We start from the raw sequence: 13,358 nt of genomic DNA on the forward strand, positions 1-13,358 counted from the left end.
GCGGTGTTTTTTGTTTCTTTATTTGTTTTGTTTTTGCATTCAAAAAGTAATTTATTGTCTCTAGGCAGAGCCTGCTTAGCTCTACTTAAGAATCACTGACGCCATTGTTTTATAACCATAGATTTACACAATTACATCATCATTCTATCTCTATAAAACTCATGGGGTTTTAAACATCTGTTTAATAAAGCTTTGCAAAAAAATCAATCCAGTCCCAGAATAAACATGCCATAAAAACCAGAAGAAGGGGAGGCAAGTTAGGAAGGGTGAATTCCATACTGTCATACCTGGACTGCCAGCATCATAATTCTGAATAGAACTGGGCTGTTTGGTATGGCATCCTTGAGGGTGGAGAATCCTGGTGAGAGAACTTCAAAACCTGGCCCTCTGCTAAATCAGTCATTCACTATATTAACAACCAGCTCTAGTCACTTATCAAGGAACATTCCTGGATGGCACAAGGGTTACGGAAACATCCAAGAAGCAATGTTTTCAGGTGTTCAACTCAAGTTCAAGTTTCTTATGGAAAATCATATAAAATTATTTACTGGCCATTATAAAGATATGCAATACACTATTCTGGTATTTAAGATGTTCACAATATCAAAGAAGACAGAGCAGGGAGGAAGAGCACCAGGAAAAGATTAACATTAAACAGAGACTAGTGGTGGGAGGGAATGGGAGAGAGAAGGGAAATTGCATGGAAATGGAAGGAGACCCTCATTGTTACACAAAATTACATATAAGAGGTTGTGAGGGGAAAGGGGGAAAAAACAAGGGAGAGAATTGAATAACAGCAGATGGGGTAGAGAGAGAAGATGGGAGGGGAAGGGAGGGGGGATAGTGGGGGATAGGAAAGGTAGCAGAATACAACAGTCACTAATATGGCATTACGTAAAAACGTGGATGTGTAACTGATGTGACTCTGCAATTTGTATTTGGGGTAAAAATGGGAATTCATAACCCATGTGAATCAAATGTATGAAAGATGATATGTCATGAGTTTTGTAATGTTTTGAACAATGAATAAAAAAAAAGATGTTCACAATAAAGGCAAGAAAACAAGACATAGACACATAGAGATGATGTTTCATTTTAATGGAGGGTTAAGTTACAGCAGAAGGAGTATCTTAAAATAGAGTATGGTTAAGTGTTAGTCCCAACCCAAATAAAATCAAAGAAACAGAAATTTAAAGTGCAAAAAATCTTAAGAATATCCAATCATTCCTTCAATTGTTAGATAAGAAAAAACTTGGGACAGCATTTATGAGGTATTTTCAAGGTTCCTGGGCTGTTGTAATAGTTGATATCATAAATTTATTTTTAATGTATCATAAATTTATTTTAAATTTTATTCCATAAATATTTGTTGGAATATTGGTATGTTCAAAGTCATATTTTAAGATCTGTGGATAGAGTAGTTAATAAGATTGACACAATTTCTTCTGTCTTCTAAAAGCTATGGGCTGTCAAGGGAGATATATCAAACACATAGTTGTAGGTAGGAAAGAGATGCCAAACAGGAAATCCAGAGTGCTACGAAATCATGTGACAAAACAGCTAGACTTATTCTGTGAGGCCAGGAAAATCCACTGAGTGTGGCATACCTAAGATCAGTACTGCAATGCAAATGTTATGATACATATTTTTAAAGAAAAGGTAATACACACATGATGGTGGATAAATTGAGTCTAGACAATATGGTCTTTTGAATTGAAAGTCAAATGTTCTTTATTTTAAAGTACCTAATTGACTTTAAAGTTAGTCTACAATTGTAAACAATTACAGAACTGCCCAAAAATATCTTCAAAAGATAAAGTAATCTCATATATTGAACAATAGGCAATGAATGAATCTTGAGATCAGACAAAAAACTGGGTTTCCATCTGGAAGAAATTTCAAGAACAAAGAAAGTGAAGATAAAACCAAACAGAGCCTGAAAAACTCACTGTGTTGAGGAGAGAGAGATCAGACTTTTGAAAAAACAGGGTAATTAGAATTTTCAGAGTAAGACAAGGAAACTATTCCCCACAAATCTGCAAAATCCCATGTAAGCATTTGAGTAAATGATAATCTGCATATACACAGGTGTGGAGGAGTGTGAGGGGGTGGAAGATACCAAGAATCTAAGCAAAAATTAACTTCTGAGAAAGAAAAATTGTAAAATGTAAAATCCCAGAGTTCACAAATAATCTGAACCACTCATAGTGAAGAGACACTGAAAAAATATAACATGCAATAGAGAAAAGGTGATCTGAATTTTTTCTAGACATTTAAATAAACAGGTGTAGAGTATATCTTCTTCTGTGAGGAAAAGTTGCCAAGATACTAAGTGGATATTTTGAAATCTCACATGGTACTGGTCTCTATATATTTTGTGTGTTTTCTCCTGTACATACATATTTGGGATAAAGTTTATAAACTAGACATAGTAAGAGATGAACAACAATCAATAATTGTAAAACAAAACAATTATAATAATATATTGCTACAAAATCATTTGAATGATCTTTCTAGAAAAAGTCAAGACAAATATTCATAGAATTGGATCACAGATAATCACAGGCACTGAAGCTACAGAAAATGAAACCGAGAAAAGGGAAGACCACTAAATACATATCTACAATATGCATTCATTACTTAATTGCTAATGATTTAACTGCCTATGAACACACCATCCACCAATCTCACTATAGCAAAATAAATTACTCACAATTGTAAAATTTCTGCCAACAAAAATCTACTAGGCAGGTACAAAACCAGAAAAATGAAACCAAAAACTAAATGAAAAATTAATAAATGAAAAGATTCAGAAATGAGACAGTCATTATAAAATTAATAAATATATTAAAATAGCTATGATAAGCATGCCAAATATACTCAAATATGTTATAGGTCAGCATGAAAATTAGTAAAAAGTAAGATATAAAATAAACCATATGGGATTTCTAGAGAGAAATTATAATGTATGAAATATATATATATATATATATATATTACCAGGGATTAAACCTAGGGATACTGAACTACTGAGCAATGTCTACAGCCATTTTCACTTTTTTTTATTTTGAGACAGGGTCTTGTGAAGTTGCTTAGGGCCTCGCTAAATTACTGAGGCTGACCTCAAACTTGGAGTTCTCCTGACTCAGCCTTCTGAGTCACTGGGATTGTTACAGAGCTGGGGCCATCCAAAGAATTGAGGCAGCATGAATATCCTCCCTTCACCCCCAGATTCTTATAAGTAAGTTAGAAAGATTTCAGACATGTTACTCAGAGTAACAGAAACAAGTTTATTGGGGAGATAGGAAAAGGAAAGGAGAGCATTCTCAAGGAATAGAGTATGTCCTCACAGAGAAGAGAGGCACAACATGCCTCTCCAGCACTCCAGTTTTACTGGGGATCTAAGAGAATTTTTCAAAAAGTCCTGAGCAGGTCCACCTCTTGACTTTTGCCTGAGAGCAAGATGACTTCAGATTTTCAGGTACCCACTGCTATGGCAAATCTAGGTCACCTTGGCCCATGCTGACCAATTCTAATTGGAGTTTTAACCACACGTTGTTTACAGATTTTATTTTTATGAGGAATTATCCTTATCTCCCATATTTTCAAGAGCTGGTCCCAAAAGTCTCCTTCATTAGAGTAATTTAGGTTTCTCTTATCAACATTATTTGGGGACTGTATTTCTCCTTAAGATAACAAGTAGTTTGCTGAGGAATGTGAAATGTCCTGTCCGTTTATGCCATACAGAGCTGAAGACAAATGCCTCTTGAAAAAGCATGTGGGGGTCAGCACACTGTATCTGTATTATAGAATTATTCCCTAAGCTCATATTTCCCCCATCTTCTGGCTCCTAACAGGATTATAGGTATGCACAGCCACTTCTGGCTTGAAAAGAAATTTTTGATGAATCAGATTAACTGCAGATAAGAAAGTACAGAATACAAGACTATAAATTTGAAGATATAAGAATATAGAATACCATATTTTAAATAAATTTTGAAAATATATTTGTTTTATATTTATAAAATATATAAGCAGAGTGACAAGGAATTTTGGAAATATTCAAAAGTCTAATATATACACAATTGTAGTCCCAGAATAAGCAGAGAAGAAGGACATTGTGTATATATTAGATACACAATGTTCAGAAGGAATGATCAATAGGACTAATTCCTGACAGGGTTTACTGAGGTTATTGTAAAGTTAGGATTTATGACCATGGGTTTTTCAATGAATTTCAGAAGGGAAATTTCATTAATTGCATAGGAGCATTAAATGCTCAGTCATATTTAAAAAATAAATAAGAAACAAATAATCTTTAAAATTAAAAAAAAAAAGGTTAAGTCTTCCTGGTCATGGACCCTGGTACCACATTAATATAGGATTGACTTATAAATAAAGTCTTCGTGAATAGGTTGGTCACCATGACAATTCCAGAGAGGACCAACCGGGGTCAAAAACTCCTCTACCTAATGTGAAGGAGTTAAACATCTGATTGGTAAAACTTTAGAAGGTGGAATCCAGTTTTCTTGACAGACACTAATAAGCAATTAATTGGGAGACAGCATTTGTTTCCTTTGTTGTTCTCTGTTTAGAGAGGACTCACTCTCTCTCAAGAGTGCTCTTTGCTTGAATCTTACTTACACTTATAATAAAGATTTTTTTGCTATATTTTTTTCCTTTCTGATGTTAAATTTTCTTTCATTGAGACACAAGAAATAATACTTAGAGATTAAACTCCCCACTTCCCTCTAAGAAATGGACTAAACATTTTAATAGATGATAGAAATTGCCAGAATGAATGGGAAAAGTTTTAATTATTATATGTTTACAAGATTAACTGCTTAGATTTAATGGCACACAAAGGTTGAAAAGGTAAAAATGATATAAAATATAAAATGCAAAAAATCTCTAAATTAGAGCTAATGTGGTTATATTTATATCAGACAAAACAAACATTAATACAGAATTGTTGTTAAAGAAGGAAATGGATGTGTTATAATGCTGAAGCAACTTAGTGAGACCTCAACAGGATCAGATTATAATTATAAACATATATACATATAATAACAGTACTAAAATACATGAGGCAAAACTAAGAAAAATTAATAGAAAAGTACCTGAAATTATATTATTTGAACACTTCAACACACCACTTTCTATAATTGAAAAACAAGATAATTTCAACAGGAAAATAAAAGATTTGGAAACACTTTAAGTAGAATTAACAGAAATACTTGGACCGTTTCACATACTAATAGCAGAACATACATTCTTTTCTAGTGCAATTAGAGCATTCTCTAAGATAAAACACATAGTAGGAAAGGGAAGAAGTCCCAATACATTTTATAAACTGAAATCCTCAAAGCATTTCTCTGGCAATAATAGAAGGAAACTATAAATCAATAGCAGAAGAAAAACTAGAAAATTCATAAGTGTGTAGAAAGAAAAAAAAAACTCTTAAACTATCAATGAAGAAATCACAGGAAAATAGAAATTATTTTGAGATTAATATAAATAAGAAAATAACATATTGATGTTTATGGAATATAACTATCATGTTTAGATAAAATTTAATACCTGCAAATATTCATATTAAAAAATGAAACATGATGATCTCAAAACAATAATGTTCCTATAGGTCTTAAGGTATTGGCAAAAGAAGAGTAAATAAAGACCAAAGTAAATTCAAATAAATATTCAGATAAAATAGAAAATAAATTAATCAGATAATAGAAAAACAATACAGAAGATTAATGTAATGAGTATTGGCCCTTGAAAAAGATCAACAGAAATTAATAAATCTTTAGCTAAGTGGACTAAAAAAATAACAGAGATACCTTCAATGCCTAAAATTAGGAACAGAAGGGGAGACATCACTACCAACATTACAGATGAAAACTACAAAAGAATGATGAGTAAACATCATGAAAAACTGTGCAGCAAACTAGATAAATTTGGTCTAAAGGACAAATTTCTAAAAAAGAGACAAAGTATGTGAAAAAGATACAAAAAGAAATTAAAAAATGAATTAATGTATAACAGTGAATTAAAAATAAATTTTTAAAAATCCCACAAAATAAAGCCCTGAAATATTTGTTTATAAATTCTACCCAACATTTAAAAGGAATTAAGACCAGTCTTTCATGAACTTCAAAATTAGAAGAATAAGGGATATTTTCTAAATCATTTTATGAGAACAATATTTATGCTAAAATCAAACAGAAGTATACCAAGAAAGCAACACAACAACATCCTTTATAGATGCAGATGCTAAATTTCTCAATAAGATATTTCCCCATAAATCCATCAGCATATATAAAAGGATTATTCAACATGACCAAGTAGGATTTGTCTCATAACTGTAAGAGTGATTCAACATAAGAAAGTTAATCAATGTAGCACATCCCATTAATTGAACAAAAGAAAGACAAAAATAAATGAATGAATAAATAAATAAATAAATAAACTTATGATCATCTCAATTAGTGCTGAAAAGACACTAGGAAAAAAAAGTAATACTCTTTCATTATGCCTGTTATTCCAAAGGCTCAGGACACTGAGGCAGTAGGATCATAAGTTCAAAGTCAGCCTCAGCAATGTAGTGAAGTCCTAAGCAACTTAGGGAGACCCTATCTCAAAATGCAAAATAAAACCAGGCTGAAGATGTGGCTCAGTCATTACGCATCCTTGAGTATAATTCCCAGTAACAACAACAACAACAACAACAAAACACCAGAAAACAAGACACGTTTTCTTTTTTTCCCCTTTAAAATATATATATATATATATTTATTGGTTCTTTCTAGTTTTACATGACACCAGAATCCATTTTGATATAAATATACAAGCATAAAATATATTTTATTCTATTTAGGATACCATTCTTGTGGATATACATGATGGTAGGATTCACTGTGCTATTTTCATATATGTACATGAGAAAATTACATCAGATTTATTCTGCTGTCTTTTATTTCTATCTTCCCTCCCTTTTCTTCATTTCCCACTGTTTAATCTACTGAACTTCAACCCCCTCCCCTAATTTGGGTTACCTTCCACATATCAGAGAAAACATTCAACCTTTAGTTTTGGCGGACTGGCTTATTTCATTTTGCATGATAATCTCCAGATCCATCCATTTTCTGTCCAAAGGTCATAAAGTCATAGTCCTTTATAGCTGAGTAATACTCCATTGAGTACATATACCATATTTTCTTTATCCATTAATCCATTAAAGGGCTCCTAGGTTGGTAATATCACCCTTATACCAAAATCAGACAAAGATACCTCATTGAATTATAGGCCAATATCCTTGATGAACATAGATGCAAAAAATCTTAATAAAATACTGGCAAATTACATAAAAAAAAACACATTAAAAGATAGTGCACCATGACCAAGTGGGTTCATCCCAGGGATGCAAAATTGGTTCAACATATGAAAATCAATAAGTATAAATCATCATATAAATAGACTTAAAGACAAGAATCACATGATTATCTCATCAGATATAGAAAAGGCATTTGATAAAATACAGCATCCATTCATGATTAAAACTCTAGAAAAAAAAATGGAATAAAATGAACATACATTGTAAAAGCTATGTCCATCAAACTCAAGGCTAACATCTTCCTCCTGATTTAGAGCTAAATTTATTTTCCTTTACAGGAATAATTATCAAGGTTATGCAACATAAATATATATATATATTCTCAGCCAGTAGCAAACATAGTGATTCTATTCATGGATGTTTCCATGCACCTTCAAATGTGAAAAGAAAGAAAAAGTAATCTAGAAAAACATTAAGAAATTTGACCTGGAGAAGACCTAACCAGGAATCCCTGTGGAAAAATATCAACCTCCTGGTTGAGTTCTAGTCCAGGACCTAGTTCACAGAGTTTCTTAGAACATGCCCAGGTATGAATGAAAATATAAACTAGGCAGACCAAAAAATGTTATCCCTCATTCTACCAAAATAACCAAGACTAAAAGCAACATTAATGATTACCTGTTGGGCTCTCTCCCATCCAGCAAGGAGGCCCAAGGAACAGGGTAAAGGAGAGTGTGGCTGTGGAGTCGGTATTCAAGACCTCTAGAGATCAAGCAGAAAGCAGGTCTGATTTTATTGCACAGTTACCCTGTATATACACTCAGATAGTAGCTAAGCAAATAACAGGCAGTCACCAATAAAATTTCTTTCCAACTGTCCTTGCAACAACCAATCGAGGAGTGGGCCATGGAGCAAGCACCAGGACTGCACCACGTTTCCTAAAGCCCAGGGCTGTGCCTACAGGGTAAGGGATTTGCCACTCATGCGCCTAGCATGAGGGGAGTGGTTTGCCACTCAGAGGCCCTTAAAGTATGCCATGTGTGCAGTACTCCATGCAGTTGTCCCCACAATTACCATGTACATAATATTTCCATAGGCTTAAACATATGCTTTAAAAATAAATTTTTATATTTAAAAATTCAGTACATGTTATTGAAGAATAAAAATACATAAGAGTTATACCATGGCTACCTACAAACCAGCTTAAGAAACAAAAACATTGTTCACATGAGTAAATCCTTTGTCAATTACTATCATCTCTAGTCCTTTTACAATATCCTGTGTCACACTTCTTTGGCTCAATCAGTTCCATGGAGGCATCTAATAAGCCTCAAGAGTGGTGGAAACTAATATAAAAGTCCACTTTTTCATACTGACCACCATTAAAGTGCCAGTTATAGTAGTACAAAAACATTCAAGAAAACTTGAAGAGGAATTAATTATATGTGTTACAAAGTGCCCCAAAATGCAAACTACATTCAAATAAAAGCAAACATCAATTTCCTATGAGACTGACTCTAATATAACAGGAATTCCTTTACCAAGGAATCTCTGGAAAAGAGAAGATCCCTTAACTATTAAAATAATTAATTACTTCTAGGGACAAGTCATCTTCATTTGAATTAGGTGTCCACAGTAGTTATAATGGCTTCATCATATATGTTTATGGATGAGTTGAATTGAAATTAAGACAGAATTAGAAAGGTCATTTCAGAAAACTTGGAATATGCTGGGAAAGAGAACAGAGAAAAATGTTCATGAATTAAGATAATGACATGAAAACCACAAAGAACAAATCACTATCTTGCCATGTCCTGAAGGAAAGACCTTTTCTTTAACTTCTCATTAAGGACTAGGTATATGTAGAAATGAAAGTGAAGTGTGCTGATTAACAGTGTTAAGTCCTGAATTAGGACATTTTATCAGATTGAAATAACAATCACTTAACACCTTCTGACATCATCAAATGTCAGCAAAGATATAGGATTTTTCAAACCTCATCCATTGTTAATAGAGTTATAAAATGGTACTTTGGAGAAGATTCTATCCATTCTTCAAAAACTAAACATACACTTACACTATGACTTAAACACTCAATTCCTTGGGTATTTCACCTTTGAAAAATAAAAACATATATTATCAAAAACAAACAAAAGACAAAATAATGAAAACAAAACTTTTTATTTATTATGAATCTGACATTCTAATCTATATAATTTTTTTCCTTGCTGAAGAATTTCTATGAATAATTCTTTTTTTTCAATGATAAATAATACAAATATATTTTATTTGAAATAAACAAAAATTCTTACACAGCATTCACTTGGAAACAAACTCTTGCTTGACTGTATTACTGAGCAAAGACAAAGCTGAAGCACAAACACCCTTCTTGTTTGACATGTATCTGGAGACAGGTAGGAAGGCACTACTTGGTTTTAAAAACTGACTTTCCCTTAAGGCCTGGTCATAGAAGTGTAAACAATGTAAATGAATCCACCATTACCAGTTGTCCTATCATATATATGTCACCTGCGTATTCTGAGATCACACATATACCTGCCAATATACCTAGGAAGTTTGCTATATTACAGTTGCACTTGATTTCTTTGCAGGCAAGACTGAGGAAGAGTAATTTGGAACAAGTTTTAACAAGTTTTACATTCTATTTTGAATAAAACACTAGTATTCCCTTAAATAGCAGGTTATAGTAGAAAGATACTGCCTAGAAGTTATCTTTTCACTTTGGTTCATTTTAAGTTTTTGTGATTTACAGAGTTGATTCATTTGTTTATAGTACAATCCTGCCACAAAGTGTTAAATTGCAAGGTACCTATTATTCCTTCAGCATCTGCATTTTTCAAGTTTTATACTCCACTACATCCACAGTATATTTGCAGTTCTTGGATACTTAAAAAAGTAATAAATGAATAAAACTCTTCTAAAAATGCAGATGTCTATAACTACAATGGTACTAAATGGGAAGAAGACAATGAGGGAATGAAGAAAGCAAATGTATTCCATGTGCAAGGAATGTGGTTCAAGTTTTTGGCTTTAAAAATGAGTGTCCCCCAGAGAAGCTGGCTGTCATGGAATTTCCAGAAAACTTCCTTTTCCCCCCAAAATGGACCCAAAAACCCTCGATCCAAACTTTTGAAAACTATAGTTATGAGATGCTATAAATGACGATCAAAGCAGTCAGAGGGAGAAGGATGAATATGTCTTTCATTTAGCTACAAGTTGTAGCATAGCCTCCTTGGCTGTTGGTGGATCAGTAAAAAGCACTGAAGTACCAGAAGTGCTTTGGAGTACAGGGTAAAAGTACTGAGCATATTATCTGTCTAAATCAGTAACAGGACTTCATGGGTAGGAAAATTTTCTAAAGAGTAAAATGACTCCAGAATAAATGGATCTCTCTTCAGCATTAAGTGTAGCAGAATTAACAAAAAGGGAAAAAAAAAGATTTACAAGTAGATATAGTGATAACAGAAAAATACAAGGGAGATAACACAAAAAGATGAAGTCAATGCTATAGGTTCAAAAGTATTTTATGAGGCTAAAAAAAAATCTGTTAACTTTGAAAGCCCTAGAAAAATATCACTCTTGTTTATAAATCACTTATTTATCATATAACCACATGTTAAATACTTTTCTTTCTATATACTGAAGAATCCTACAGTCAGCCTTTAAGAATTCTGCATTTCTTTGCCAATCTTGTAACTGGGTATCTTGTTCCAGTCAATTTTGGTGAGGATAACTGGAAGCTGCTGGTGCAAGGCCTTGAATGTGGTGTCTGACATTGTTTGGTAGTTTTCACTAATTGCTGTCTGATATTCATTTTCTGCACTCTCTATAATTTTAATGAACTCCTTGGACGTTTGGACTTCATTCAAAACAGTTACTAAATCTTATACATCTTTATGATGAAGCAACTGAACATTGCCATCTTCATAATAGTGAACCTGAATCTTGAACACTCCAACCACCTGGGCTGTAGATGGTGTAATAGTGAACTTTCACTGTGATCTCCAACGACCATTCCAGAAGTTTTCAGGCTGAAACTGGAAGCTTTCAATATATGCATTAATAGTCTGTTGCCCATCTATAGTTTTAGCATAAACAGCACAGAAGCTGTTGAAATAATGATCTTTCACATAGGCTCTTAAAGCATTGCCACAGGATTCTCTCCAAGACTTCAAACCTCCATCTACTTCCTCTGGTTGAGGGTCACTGGCTTATTTCCATAAGTGATCAAACTTAAAGAAAATTTTGCTTCTTGAATCTAAAAATAGGCTATTACCCAGGTCACTATGCTCTGTAATTAAGACCTGATCTTCATATCCTTCTATCTTCACAGGTGTGAATTGGTCCATGTTATATTGGGCAAATGCATGTGCTGTTCCTTCCCTGAGGAGATTGTCATTGTAAGTAGTAGCTGGACATCATTGAATACTTCATTAAACTCCCCTGGTGGTGCATGAATGATGAATTTAGCAACTGTGGGTACCTTTTCCTCATCCGACAACAGATCCTGGAAGTCAGTCATCATGGGATGCTCTCTATGAATAATTCTTGAAATACAGATATACTAGGAATTAATTCCCTCAATTTAGATGATTCTTTTTTTAATTTTTAAGGATTATTTCTCAGGATACAAACTTCTAGGTTTGTCCTTTTTGTTTCCCTTTGATAATCTAAATATTTCACTCCATTCTCTACTTATCTGCATAGTTCCTGGAAGGCATTTGGTAAAATTCATATCCTTGTTCTGCTATAGATAAGTGCCCTCCCAGCTTTTATAATCCTTTCTCTTTGTCTTTGTTTTTTTTGAAAATTTAATATGGTATGCCTGCATGATTTTTCTTTTGCTTAGGTATTTATTCTGCTCAATGTAATCCGAGCTTCTTGAATTGGTTCTTGGATCTGTCATTAATTTTAGAAAATTCTCACCTGCTTTATTTAATATTTATTTTAATGATTTCTTCTGTTTATTTTTCTCTATCTTCTGTGTCTGATTTTCCCATTATGCACCGATTGTATCTTTTATAATTATCTCACAGTTTATAGATATTCTATTTCAAATTTCCATTGACATATCTTTATAATCACTGATTCTCTCTTTGGTCATATTCAGTCTTCTGATGAATTCATCAGTGGCATTGTTTATTTCTGTTATAGTACTTTTGATTTCAACATTTCTTTTTCATTCTTTCTTAGCATTTTCATCTTTTTGTGTTCAATACTCATGTGGTCCCGCATGTTTTCTACTTTTCCATATGATTCCTTAGCATATTATTCACAATCATTTTAAATTCCCAGTTTGATAATCCCCAATCTCTTCCATATGCTAGTAGTATGTATTTATCTCTTCAGACCATTATTTTTTTTTTAAAAAAAAAGTCTTTTGTTTTATTTTTATTTTTTTCATCTAACATACTTTGTACTTTTTGTTGACAGAAGACTATGATGAATGGGATAAAAAGTGTTGAATTAAAATGTTTATGCTTTAAACAGTATGCAGATCTTGCTAAGAGCTATACTTTATTTACTGTTGACTATTGGTTATTTTTTTATCATTGGTTGTTCAAAACATTCCAAAGCTCTTGACATATCATATTTCATACATTTGATTCAAGTGGGTTATGAACTCCCATTTTTACCCCAAATACAGATTGCAGAATCACATCAGTTACACATCCACATTTTTACATATTGCCATACTAGTGACTGTTGTGTTCTGCTACCTTTCCTATCCTCTACTATCCCCCCTCCCCTCCCCTCCCCTCCCATCTTCTCTCTCTACCCCATCTACTGTAATTCATTTCTCTCCTTTTTTTTTTAAATAGGAAACACTATTTTGTCTTTTCTATTGTCTTTGTTTCTCAGTAACATCTTCTTAAAAATAGTCGACTCCTTGCCCATCATTTTGCTGTAATGCACTGTTATTAGGGGAGCCTGGCTGCTACGGTGGTGGGGTATATAGGGAGGGAAGGTGTTCTACAAATCTATCATTAGGTTTTAGTCTTTT

General features: G+C 33.0%; 1 pseudogene; it reads right to left on the reverse strand.

Moving 5' to 3' along the window:
• Positions 1–10,906: 10,906 nt before the first annotated feature.
• LOC124085101 (F-actin-capping protein subunit alpha-1-like) lies at positions 10,907–11,876 on the reverse strand (annotated as a pseudogene).
• Between the last annotated feature and the right edge of the window lie 1,482 nt (positions 11,877–13,358).

Source organism: Marmota monax, unplaced genomic scaffold (genome assembly GCF_021218885.2).
Source record: "Marmota monax isolate L192 unplaced genomic scaffold, Marmota_monax_Labrador192_F-V1.1 WCK01_AAM20220418_F8-fsc00062, whole genome shotgun sequence".
Lineage (NCBI taxonomy): Eukaryota > Metazoa > Chordata > Mammalia > Rodentia > Sciuridae > Marmota > Marmota monax.